Source organism: Sinohyriopsis cumingii, chromosome 6 (assembly GCF_028554795.1).
Source record: "Sinohyriopsis cumingii isolate HCF-2022 chromosome 6, ASM2855479v2, whole genome shotgun sequence".
Classification (NCBI taxonomy): domain Eukaryota; kingdom Metazoa; phylum Mollusca; class Bivalvia; order Unionida; family Unionidae; genus Sinohyriopsis; species Sinohyriopsis cumingii.
The window spans coordinates 10,182,587-10,195,981 of NC_142966.1; positions in this window are offsets into that span (position 1 = coordinate 10,182,587).

A 13,395-nucleotide genomic window follows, 5' to 3' on the forward strand; every position below is an offset into this window, starting at 1 on the left:
TAAGGTTCTTGTGGGTCCGTTATAGCGAGTGGTGGCGGCCTCTCCCTCCGTTGGTGTGTTGTAGCAACCGCTATTTTCGCAGGAAGTGTTTCCAGAGACTCTTTTGTTTGCTCGGTCTGAGCCGCTATCTCTTCAAGCGCACCGAGGACGGGCACAGTTGCACTCGTTATCGGAGCAAAGAGTTGTTCACTTCCAACAGCAAAATCAGTTTGTAGTTGTTGCCGCGTTTGAAGTTGTTTTCGGACCCTGTCTCGTAACGGTATGAACTTTTTAAGCGCTGCTAGCCGCTCTCTGGCTAGACGAGTAGTAAGTGATTCGCCTACCATTATTGCAAATTGCTCCGTAATTTCTAATTTCCCTGTGGCAGCGTCAGACGCACGTTACCACGACCTATCGGGGGAAAAAAAATGTATACAACGTAAAAATTCACTTCCGTACGCTACATGCCATTAAATTGGGGGCTCCACGGAGTTTTCGTCTATAATCCTTCTAATGTTTTTGATCTTACTAGAAATCTCCCGCCGTCGTTCATAAACACGTCCGAGTTTTTTTCGTATTATTTCAACGGTAGTAAACAATCCAATAAATACATTTACGTCATTGCCATACAGGTTTTCATTGATCGTATATTGTAATCGCTTTATAAAAGAATACTCACGTGGCAAGGTATATCGACCTTTCTTTGATTGCTCGTTAATAATTTCATAATCGGACAATATTTTTTGGTTATAAAGCTTATCAGATAATACAATTCCTTGATTTTTTAATTTTGAAATTTCAGTTAAAATGTTATTGATGTCTTCGATATTCATATTCTTATAAACATCTTTATTTCTAATATAAAAAAAATGAACGGCACACCCGTTTGGCAACCCCGCTGGCGCCCTATGACGTCAGAGGGGCCCATCGGTTACATTCACATCTTGGAACCCCTTGGGTGCCTTCGCATCCATCTGAGCCCAAGGGAACCCCGAAACATACATCTCCGGGAGGGAGGCCTAGGGTGACAAACGTCATCGTAGACCGCCCAGAAGATATGCTTGGGGGGGGACGTGATGGGACAGCACAAACATAAAACGGCGGGGCGGAACTCTACGGCCGATTCGACCAATCAAAATTAACCCGGTTGCATGATTGTGAATAAAAGACAACCACACGCCCGGGTCAAGTGCGTGGGTTAGTTTTGATTGATAGAATCGGCTTTAGAAAGCCCCAGGCTTATAACGAGTCGTCTTATATATAAGGTGACTAATACAACCGCGTCAGTCACAAGGTGTGTGTTAATAATCCTTGAATACTTATTAATGGTGTTTCACAGCATTTAAATGAAACCAAATATTTGAATAAAACATTAAAAAAAGAATACAGCTGTTAGATAACAGCGTGTATTTCATTAGTTTTCATCGTAAAATGATTAATTAATCGTAACATTAATTGGACTTCAAGGGACGTAACTCTTGTCACAAAACGAGTTATCTCCCTTTGATGTTATATATGAAAATCGAATTCTGTGACCCGTCTTTTTTGAGATCGCTGTTTGATATACTCGTTCTGCTACTTTTCGTACTGAGGCTCTACAAATATCGAAATATTTTCCTGCCTCATTCATCGACTGAAATATTTTTTCCTCGTGCGTTGATGTATCAAACGATTTGACCCCCCTTGCTTGCTTTGAAAACTTACCAGTTTGGCCTTTTTTATTATTTTCACTCTGAGAGATGGCTTGTAGATTACACAGTCTGTTATTTTGAGGACATCCATCAATGTGATCAATAACAAGACCGTCGTTGATCAATCCGTTAAACGCTTCATAGATTATTCTATGAACGTAATAGCTTTTTTTCCCGGCACCAAACATCAAATACCCCTGATTATTTACGGTACCAACCGGCTTCTTCAGTCTGCGGTTTCTAACAACGCCGTCGCGAGATGCCTCGTAATTAACGAGCACAGGATGCGGCTGAAATTCTTGGTTCATTTGTATAATAATACTACTTGTCTAATTCATTATTTGGTTTAATTATAAACCTTGCAATGTAGTCTTGAGGAGTTTTGATGATTTTGTCCTTGACGGAGTCAATGACGGAGTCAAGGACGGAGTCAATGACGGCGTTTTTTATTCGTTTATCATAATAACGTTTTAACTCTCTGTATCGCTTTCCGTCACAATTGATACATAATTGTGATTTACCACGCACCCCAACGTGGCAAACCAAGCACGGTAGGGGGCCAAGAGAACCATTACGAACGCTTTGTAAATGATACCCGCAGAATTCACCTCTATTCACATGATTTATTGCACGGGGTTGTCGACCCAATCATCAACCATTTGCAGTGATTCATTATACTATATTCTTTTATTTAAATACTTGTTTTAATTATATGGAGGAGTTCGAGAGATTATCAGCAATTAAGCCCTGGAAAAATATTAAGTTCAATCTCGATAGAGTCCTCAAGGACGCACCAAAAGCGTTAATAAACGATAGAACCCTGTTAAATAAAATCCGTGATTGTATCAATGAATTCAAGCGTGATGGTGCATCTCATAGTTGGTCAACATTTCGAATTGATGGCGTTGTTGATGCTACCATGAACGACAAACGCGCGGCAACGATAATATCACACCTTGACGGTAAAAAGTATTTCTTCAGAGTAAAATTCATTGTCCGGGTGGAATCAGGTAATTGGATCATACGTGATAAATTTGAACCGGTTCTCAGCGACAAGAAACCAGTCATTGTTAGCCGCGACTCCAAGCCAGGGCTGTTAACCGGAATTGACAGACCATACTATGAACGAGCGTATCCTGAAACAGCAGTTGTCTATGGAATATACCCGTTAAATAAGAAACCTGATATCGGAAAACTAGCGCCGATGAAACAGTCAACGGGGATAAATTGTGTAGCAGAACGAGTAATAGAGCATTTTACAAATGCGTGTCGAGGAAATAAACTGACTGATTTACGACGTAGCAAAATCAACCAGTGGGAGGAGACAGTGCGCGAGCGAGGAGCAACCATCAGCGACATAGCGAAATTAGAAACGTCGTTGAGATTTCCAATAACCGTTACAACGATAACCGGTGAAGTATTATACGAATCAAAGTATAAATCAAAGGGAGCCCCAATCAAAATTATTGATCATAACGAACACGCGTGGACGCCCGCGGTCACAATATTTCCACGGGATAGAACAGTAAAGTATATCCCGGGGAATTCCTGGGAGAGGATGGTTTTCTCGCGGAGAGGAAACTATTTGATGCTATTGCCTGCTTGTGTAAAAACGACCCTGTATCAGTGTGGTTACTTCGCAGCGCTGAAAACGATGTGGATACCTTTGATCAGTTTGTAAGACCAAACGGTGAATTATATCGCACTGAAGCGTTTCACAACAAGATGAAAAAAAACCGCCATGGAATTTGAAGAGCATGATGAACAACTGTTAACAAATTGTTTTACGATTCCATCGGTTGCGGCTCATGTTGCAGCAAGGAAAAATGCGTGGAGACCAACGCGCAAGGAATTTCTACCGGATGTACAATCCAGTTGTTTGGAATACTATCACGGTGGACTATGGAACACTGAATACAACCGCGACGCTATGATTTCCGTTGATATGGTTGCCTGTTATCCAGCGAGTTTTCTCGGGTATGGATCCGCCGCTGAGTACTTTAAACGATTTGGACACCCCAGACATGAAATGACTCGTGTTGCTATTAATGGACCACTGCCTGATTTTGATTTAACCGGATTCGCTCGCATAGTATCATTTGAATTCGCAACAGGACTTCATCGCTGTTGTTATATTTGGATCGGTAGACACATGGCTGAAAAGAGATGGCTTCCAATAGCGCTGCTACGGTTTATGATTGATTGTAGCATGCTTGTATCGTTGATTGTCAGTGACGCGATTATATCATATCGGGCGTAGACTGAAGTCTGGTTACCAGAACCAGAGCGTCTAGATAGCATAATTGACGAATCCAGAAAACACATTGATGCCGACGAGGAATATATCATCGAATGGTCCAAAAAGATATTCAACCAACGAAACCGCGAGGCAAAAGATCTCGGTAGAAGGATAATTGGTAAGTTCACACAAGGTGGAAAAAACTGCGACTACAAACGATATTGCTCACGGCTGATTATAGATGACGCAGAATATGATTTCGTAATCAAGGACGCAGTGGCAAAAAATAGATACGTGAACTGCAAAACAGCTTTCTTGTCCAATGGAACAAAGTTGGGTACAGTTGTTACCTACAGCGATGGAGACAGCCCGGCATATCCACATTTGAGGGCGTCTATGCTGGGTTACGCCGCTATCAATTTATTCTCGATGATAAATAGATTTCCCGACACCGCGGTTAGAGTAGCCGTTGATTCATTTTACATAGACGTAAAGTATAAGGGAAACATAGCCGAGTTTACTAGTCCGGACGAGAGTTGGGGTACATGGAGAATTAAAAATGAAATACGACGCGATTATTCCCCGTCAACAGATGTCACCGTTGAAAATAATTACTTACGCGGTGATAATTTATCAGAATGGTCTAATGCACCACCGTGTTCTGATCCAATCTGTAGATATAAAACAGTTTATTTAAGCGGCTGTGGCGGGTCAGGAAAGACGACTCGGGCAATTGAATTATTTCGAACGCGGGCAAGTATAATCGTGCTTACACCGACCCATAGACTAGCGCGAGAGATAAAACAACGAAATGTTGACACCGTTACTTATCACAGCTTTTTTCGATACAGCGGCGGTGAGTGGACTCCTGATCGAATGGGGGAAAAATTTATTCCTGAGGTTATCATCTGGGATGAGATATGTACTGTTTCCTTAGAAGTTTTACAAATGTTTCTTGAGTGGTTGCTGCGCGCGAATACAGCGGTGATAATGTGCGGAGATCATGGCCAACCACCACCATTTGTCGGCGAGGGTCCACATGATTGGTTAAAGGGTTTTGTGGACTATTATGAAGAAACCGATACTGATTACCGAGCACTTGATGAACAACTGCGCGAGGTTAAAAAATTAATCAGATTACAGCCGGATAGAGTTCAATGTGAAATAATCCGCAAGGTGATTCCGGAAACGCCGTTAAATGAATTCTGGGAAACATGGCCACCAAATGATTTGATTGTAGCGAGTAGAAAGATAGTCAGAGACACACTTCAGCAAAAGTTGTTTACGTTGCATAAGGAAAAGTTTCCAACGCGCCCAGTGCCGTTATGTTATAGACCCGCGGACACACGGCGGCAGAACATTGAAGTTGAAATCCCGGCCCCGACAGCGTCAGGGACAAAAAAACAAATTCTTGTGCTGAATGATATTGTGCTCGTTGATATCAGCGTCGTCGAGGACGCGCTACGTGCTGATAAATCCCCGTGGACGCTAGGATACGCAACGACAATACATTCCTCGCAGGGATTAACCATCACGGACACAATTGTTTGGATGGTTGATAATCGCATCGAATGGTCAAATCTAGTCTATCTTGCAGTGTCCCGAGTACGGAGGATAAATCAGCTTCGAAGAATTGTTATTGACGAAGCCAGTGACAACGATGACATCATCGATGCAAGCGTCATTGATAGAAAACTCTCGGGTTACCGCCAACAGGATAAAAAAAACAGCGGCGTTTTGATATTGATGCCGAATTAATAATTGCGTTACGACAACAACAAAATAATCACTGCGCGAGTTGCAATTGTGTAATGCGCTGGCGTTATTCGGATAAAGACGCTCGCCAATTTACCGTGGACAGGATCGATAACAGTCTCGGTCATGTCAAAAACAATGTGAGGTTGACCTGTCTTGAGTGCAATAGACGCAACGGCGCTAGTTAAGACCACGCGGGGGCAATTGAGTATCGTCAGGTATCACTTGTAGTTGCTCGCGTGTAAACCCCCGCTGTGGGGCAGTTGAATCCAGTCTATAGATCGGTGGTCTACCAGTTGATCGTGTTATTGTTGATATGTTATGTGTGGTAACACTCCAAATAGGATCAGTAGCTCTTTTTTTACCGCCTTCAAGCTCTCCTGGTTCATACAGATATCTAACAGTGACATCGCTGAGAATCGGCTTGGAAACGCTATTTAATTTTGATCTTCCGGCTATATACTTTTTTTTAATCGCGTCGCTGGGCTCCATGTTGATTGCTCGGGTAATCTCGTTATTTAACGCTGCAATTACGCCTGGTAATCTTTTAATCCATTCACGAGATCGTTTTTCCTGGATGAATTCTTTCGCGTATTGATATCCAAATAACCGTTCAGCAAGAGTCCGATTGAATCGTTCAACAATTGCCTGATCACGATGTAGCGCAGTATGACCTCGTCGTATCGCGACGCTATGATGTTTCAGCGTTGATAAAGCAGCGCCGCGAAATTCACTACCAGGATCAACTTGTAATAGATTTGGCCAGCGCAGAGGACCTCTTCGATAAATCCGCTCAAACGCACCGGCTACTTCAGTTGCTGACTTTGTTTTCAAGGGCTCCGCTTGTTTGTATCGACTCGCAACATCAACTACAGTTAGCGCGTATTTGTAACCGTTGTCATGCGGCAGAAATAATATGTCAGCTTGATGAACTTCATTGGGTACGGTAACATCAAAGCGCGAAAAGTTGATTTGTTTAGGTGGTGGTAGATAAATTTGCCATATAGCCTGTTTGGATAACCAATTAGCCGCAACGGCCTTTGTTACCTTTGCAGCGCTTGAGAGTTTACCAATTGCGGCCTTCCCCTTCCAGTATCCTCTCGGAGAATAATAGATCGATTCCATGTTGTTATTATAAACGCTAGAGTTCTCAATTACCAGCGCGAAAAGCTCCGCTTCCAATCATTAATTTACCTTTCATAGCCGATTTTACCAACCATGAAGCCAATTTGTCTTTGAATGATTTATCAGGAATAGCATTTAACGCGTGAATTAATTTTACATCCGCGATATGACGCTGTTGCAGATCGCTACTTTTGTAGTAAGCAACATCATGAGCATGACACGCCTTATCGATAGCGTTTATTGGATACTCACCGGGTTTGGGCTGATTTTGATCATCGAGTCTGATATCTAATCGTGTTCCGGGGCCACAGTAGCTATATCCTGGGAGGTGCTTTTCTCCTGGATACTTTGCCCACGGTGTTCCGGGGAGTTTTGATAACTTGGCTGCAACATCACCTCCTCGCTTTTTTTTAAAGCATCCCCGGGTCTAATAGAAATAAATCTAAATTTCTTTGTACCGCATCGTGCACACTTACCAGTAAGTGCCGATCTGTTATTTCTTGTTGTAACGGTTGTCATATCATTTGTGCCAGTACGCACTCTACACTTCACACAATATAAATCCATAATTTATGTATAGAGATATGAATATAATTGATTTTTCGGCGACTAAAACAAGAGAACCAGTTAAGCATGTTGCAGCGTTACCAAACTCGATCCGGATGATTATCATCGGACCATCTGGATCCGGCAAGACGCAAATGTTACTCAATTTAATAATGAGATGGATGAAGTGGGATAACTTGTTTTTAATCGCCCCTAGCGTGGATGATCACCGATGCTACGAGGTGTTGAAAGATTTTAACGAGAATGCATCAGCGATCGCTGAAAAAATGTTATTGAGTTTATTACAGATATCAATGATGCACCAGGTATTGATGATATTGATGGCGACGTTAACAATCTAGTCGTGTACGATGATGTTATGTTAGACAATCAAAAAAACCCAGCTAGGATATTTTCCAGAGGGAGGCATAAAAACACCGATGTGATATATGTCACTCAACGATACACTCAGATTCCAAAAGTAATCAGAGACAACTGTAATATTCTTGCTGTATTCAACGGCGTTGATACACACACGCTACGAAATATTTGGCAGACATGGTGCGGCGGTGACATGGACTTTAATGGTTTTCGAAACTTTTTTAGTCATGCTCAGTCGACCCCACATGGATTTGTAACGATAAATTTACATGATCCTCGGACACGATATCGTATCGGACTTGACCAAATATTCGGTTAGTTGTAAATAATTTTCATTGTAAATAACTTCTTAGCAGCGGGGGGGGGGGGGGGGCAATGACATCGACGCGGTCGTCGCGCTTTTTTACCGGACGCTGACGACGCTGGGATCGGCGCGCAGAAAGTATTAATTAAACCAAATGACGATTGGACGACCCCCCGACGACGACGTCGTTTTTTTTTACCGGGCGCGGACGACACCGGATCCGCTGAGCGCAGAAGGTATTAATTAAGCCAAATGACGATTGGACAAAATGTCCGATTCGCCCCCCCTGCTGCTCCCACCACGTTGTACTCCACCACATCCGAATACACAAAGATCAAATTCAGTCCTTGATTCAGTTCTACCGGGGTACGAAAATATTTGGCGTAAATGATTACTTGCTCACCTTTTTGATCAAATTTCTTTCTCATCTCCATGTCTCCGCCCAACATGTCAAACAATTCAGGACAAAATAAAATGGACATGATTTTACTCCGGTCAAATTTCATCGAGAAGCGACGAGCTCCTTTGTGGTACTCCATGGTGACACTTTTGTTGTTGACATTCTCAAAAGCTTTCCCAAACACTCCATTAAACCTGGAGGCTATGGCGCTGACCAAATGATGACCACTAAAATAATAGCCTGGGAGAATGGACAAGTGGTAGGTCCACGTTTTAGTTTTCTCATTATAGGTTTTAATGTCAGATATGGTGGCTCTCTTATTCAATTCCTGTTGCAATTGCTCGTCATTAACTTCCACCTTAAAAAAATTTTGATTGGGAAGGACATTGAGGACTTGGGTCGGGTGAATCATTTCTATTAAAGCCACTTCCCAATGGGCTTCGTGATCTAAGGGGATGGCCTGAGGTAATTTGGCCGTGTAACAGCATAATGTGTTGTTGGGAAACACCTCCATGGAACTGTCACTGGGTAAGGTTAAGTAAAATTAGTTTCGGTGACTCATAATTCCAGAGTTCTGTGGCTGTCCGAGGGGTTACTGGATGTCAGAAGCGTGTCTCCGTCTAAAATGGGGTTCTGATTGTGGTTGTTGTTGGAGTGGTGACTGACACTGGCACTGGACACAAGGTTCCCGTTCGAGGAGAATTTCAGGGAGGGATTGTGAAGCAGGTAACCGATGCAACTGCTCAATAAAATGGTCCACAATTGTTTGTCTCCTTGTTGCAAACTCAAATTGGCGATGGCTGCCCCGATGACACAATACACCACGAAGATTTGGCAGAAAAAGACGATTTGCGTTTTAGGCACACGTTCTCCACACCACACCCACAAGGGTTGTTTTTGTAAATCTTGCACAGAAGAACTAGGTGAAGAAGGAGTGGTCGACGTAGCTGCGTCTACTGTGTGAAAGGGCATGATGGTCACTTCTTTTTATAGTCGATGACTTGCGAAGCGTCGATCCAAGAATCAAAACTGGGCGGATATCCTTTCCAACGTACGTTGACTTCTTTGACACGTCGTTTGCCCACTTTACGGGTTCTGCGTTCGAGAATGCTTTCGATGTCGTACACGTCGTCTTCTTTTTTGGTGACACGTTGTAACTCGGGTAAATAAAACGTTCCTTTGAGCACTTCTCCGTTCATGTCTTCCAAGTTATAGACGGCAGGATCACGGCCATGCACTTGTCCAGTGACGCGAAACAATTCGGTCGTCCAGTTAGGTAAGTAACCTTTGTCGAAAGTGCGTTTGGTTTTGCCAATGCGCACCCAATCTCCTACGGCCAACACTCCACTTTTCTTGGGGACAGCCCTCGTCGGGGACGTACCAAACAGACGCTCAAACACCAACACTTCGTTCTCGGGAGTCACCTCTTGCGGGGCACGTCCGATCCTTCGATGGTAAGATTGGTTGTACGCTTGCACCAGGTGCGGTAAGATGTCGATGTACTTCAGAGTGTGGTGATGCGTAAAATATTTCCACATGCGTTCTTTCAAAAGGCGTTGAAAACGTTCCACGATGCTGGCTTTGGTTTCGGGATTCTCGGTGGAAAAAAAAATGAATGTCACGTTTCTTTAATTCTTTTTGGAAAGCTTGGTTCAGAAATTCGGTGCCTTTGTCCGTTTGCCATCGAAGAGGGTGACGACCGCTTTGTTTCAACACCCGTTGCAGGGCTCGCACTAACTCTCTGCTCGATTTGGAAGTCAAGGGCACGACCCAGGCAAATTTGGAAAAGACGTCGATGACACAAAAGAAATATTTGTAGCCACGATTGTAGCTGGCCAAATGAGAGACATCGGCTAAATCGGCTTGCCATTGATGATCGATGCCTTCCACTCGGGTGCGACTTCTGGAAAACTTGCGTCGAATAGGTTTGTGTAAAGTGTAGGTAGCTTGTTCTTGTAACCATCGTTGCACTTGAGGTAAACGGAGACTTTTCAGTCGCGTTTTGGCAGCACGATACAATTTTTGAACTCCTGCGTAACCTGCAGGATGGGAGGGATCGTAGTAAATGCTGGCTAAGACTTTTTCCATTTTTTTGTGTTTGTGTGTTAATAAGGCACCCACTCTTGGAGGATGCTACGCTTTTTCTCCTGGGGTATTTTCTTGGATTGCAAGGCTTTGCGTGTGCGACCGGCAATAGGTGTTGAAGAGGAGGATGTCTGAGCGGGGGATATCGGTTCTTGTTTCACTTCTGTCTTCACTTTCTTTTTCTCTTGTGATAAAGAAGGGGTGGCCATCATCTTTTTAATCCATCCAATTCTGGGGGTAGGTGGTGTTGTTAACTTGCGTACTTTTTCTGGTGGAGTTTGAAACCCTTCTTCTTCTTCTTCTTTTCCTTTTTCTGTCTTGGTCACTGGTACTGGTGGTACTGGTACTGGTACTGGTGATGGTGCTGGACTTTTCATCAAGGTCTTAAAATCTTTCAGAGTGGGTAAAGCTGTTTCGTCTAAAGCTTTATGGTGAAAGAGTTGCAGTCGTTGCAAGAGTTGACCGTACTTTTGCGATTTTTCTGTTTCGGACAAATCTTGGCGATCCATCAAGGACTGCAATTCGTGTTGTAACTGGGACATCTCGCTCAAATGGGGATTGGGAGGTAAATGCGGGGTGCGTTGTTCTTGCCACCGATGGTATTCCATCCATCGTTTGTAAGGCACTAAAGCTAGTTTTCGTCCTTCCATGGGGTTGTCAGGGGTCGATTCTGAGATCTTGGGACTTCCGAGGGCCTTTCTATCTTGCTCCCACCAGTCCTCCCAACATGGTTCCCAAGACTCCTTTCAGTATGGGGCTTAACAAGAGAGACAAAATACCTCAACGTTGGACCAACATCTTTTTTTGACGAATGGGAATTTTCTTTTGAACCATTTGGCGAAGAACGTGACGATGTTTGCCTAAGCATTGTTTCTGGTGTTGGGACAAAGGGATCGTGCCTTTCAAAACGTTCAAACAAAATTCGCACACGGTATCGATGACCTCTTTGGAGGCCGTTTGAATGAGTTTTTTTCGTAGAGGTGGAGAAGCTTTGGACATGGCAGATAACATGTCCCCATGTTTGGCTAAACGTGGTGGCAGTCCTTTCCTTTTCTTTCCTTGGGTTTTTCTGGAGGGTGACATCTTTGAGTCTTCAGGAGCACAGAAAAACACTGATACCCTACTTGGTCACAGGCCTTTTTTATACTGGAACGCGTCGCCACTGATTGTCTTTACGTCGTATCAGTTTGAGGACAGCGATGACACGTCGTGCAGGGGTACGTAACGGACTAAATCGAGCCAGTTCTTGCTTGGACAAATCCAGTAAACTTTGTAACATGCCCGATCTTTCATGGACTTTGATTTTGGGAGAAGGTACTTTGTGAGCAGCAGCCACTGCCGCTAAATTGGAGGGTCCTGACACTGGGGAAGTTCTTTTGGGGGTCATCAACGGAGAAGTTCTTGGTGTGATCAACGTCTCCAAGTACTCTTCAGTTCTGGGTGTCATTAACGGAGAAGTGGATAAACGTGAGGCTTCCGGAGACGCAGTCACCGCTGTGGCAGGTCGTGGTTTGCGAGTGTAAGGTTGCGTCCTGGCCGAAGTGCCTCTCTTGCGACTAGTTTTCTTCTGTGGACTTTTCTTTTTCTGGGGACTTTTTCTCTGTTTCTTTTTCTGTGGGCTTCTTTTCTTTTTCCGGGGTGGTGTCTGGTAAGAGGAGGGTCCTGCCACTGGAGAAGTTCTTCTTCTTGGGGACCTGGTCTTTTCCTTCTTGGGGCTTCGTTGGACTTTATTCTTGGGTATAACTTTGGGGGCATTAGGATCCCATCTTAAGAGTGAGCGAATGATGACCCCTCCTAGAGTATCATTCCCTCCAGGTTTCAAAATGATTTGTTTTTTGGTTTGAGTGTCGATGCGGGGATCGGCCAGTTGGACCAAAGCGACTTTGTTTCGATCGAAAAAGCGTTTGGTTTGATGAGGAATCTGAATGATTCCTTGGAGTATTTGACGTGCCGTCACCGTGAACCATCGTAAGACTTCTTTGAGACTAGCTTCTAAGACACGAGCTCGTGTTTGTGGATTTTTTTCTCGACTGATGCCATACAAGGCACGAATCAATTTGACGGGAAGATGCGACTGAAGGGACGTCATGTTCACACTGTGTGAGACAGACGAAAAAAGGTCTGAGGTTTTTATAGATTTTTTTATGGGGAGTGAAATGAAGTCGAGGACGGAGACGTGTACAGGACAGGCCCTCCGTCTTGGCACCGGTGGTGAAACAAGTGGGTACGAAATCGCAAATCCTCGGGGGTCGTAGGTTTCAAATCGACGAGTAAATAGGCGTGTGGCGTTTGAGTGGCATCGTCGTACGCGAGTCAGCCAAGGCGTTCCTAACTGTTTGGCTAAGACTTGCACTTGCGATTTATCTCGAGGGCTTTTAAACAAGACCACGTAATGCGCATTGAGACTGATGGTGCGATGGGCTTTACTTTGTTGAAACAAATTTTGGGTGATGTAAACGACACTGGCATTACGGTGATGCCCTTTGCGCGTGAACCACAGTTTAATTTTTTCTTCGTCTTCTCCTAACATGTCGTCGAAAATGACCAGATGGGTTTGACGGAAGTCAGAGACGATGCCGTCGTCTTCTTTAGGAATGCCTTCCACAAACACGATGGAATCGCCTTGACTTTCTCGCAAGAGGTTGTACGCCGATTGCCACTCTTTGTAACACCACACGATCCGTTGAGGTGGCCGATCGATCAAATGATGTTTATGTTCGATCAAACGTTTGACGAATTCGGTTTTGCCTGAACCGCTAGGTCCAGCAATGAGCATGTTAAAGGGATGGCGAAGATACAAAGCCTCCCAACTGGCACGATCTAAGTGTTCGTCGATGACTTTGACAGTAGAGGAAGAGGGAGCAGAGACAGCAGAGGTAGCCATTGTGTG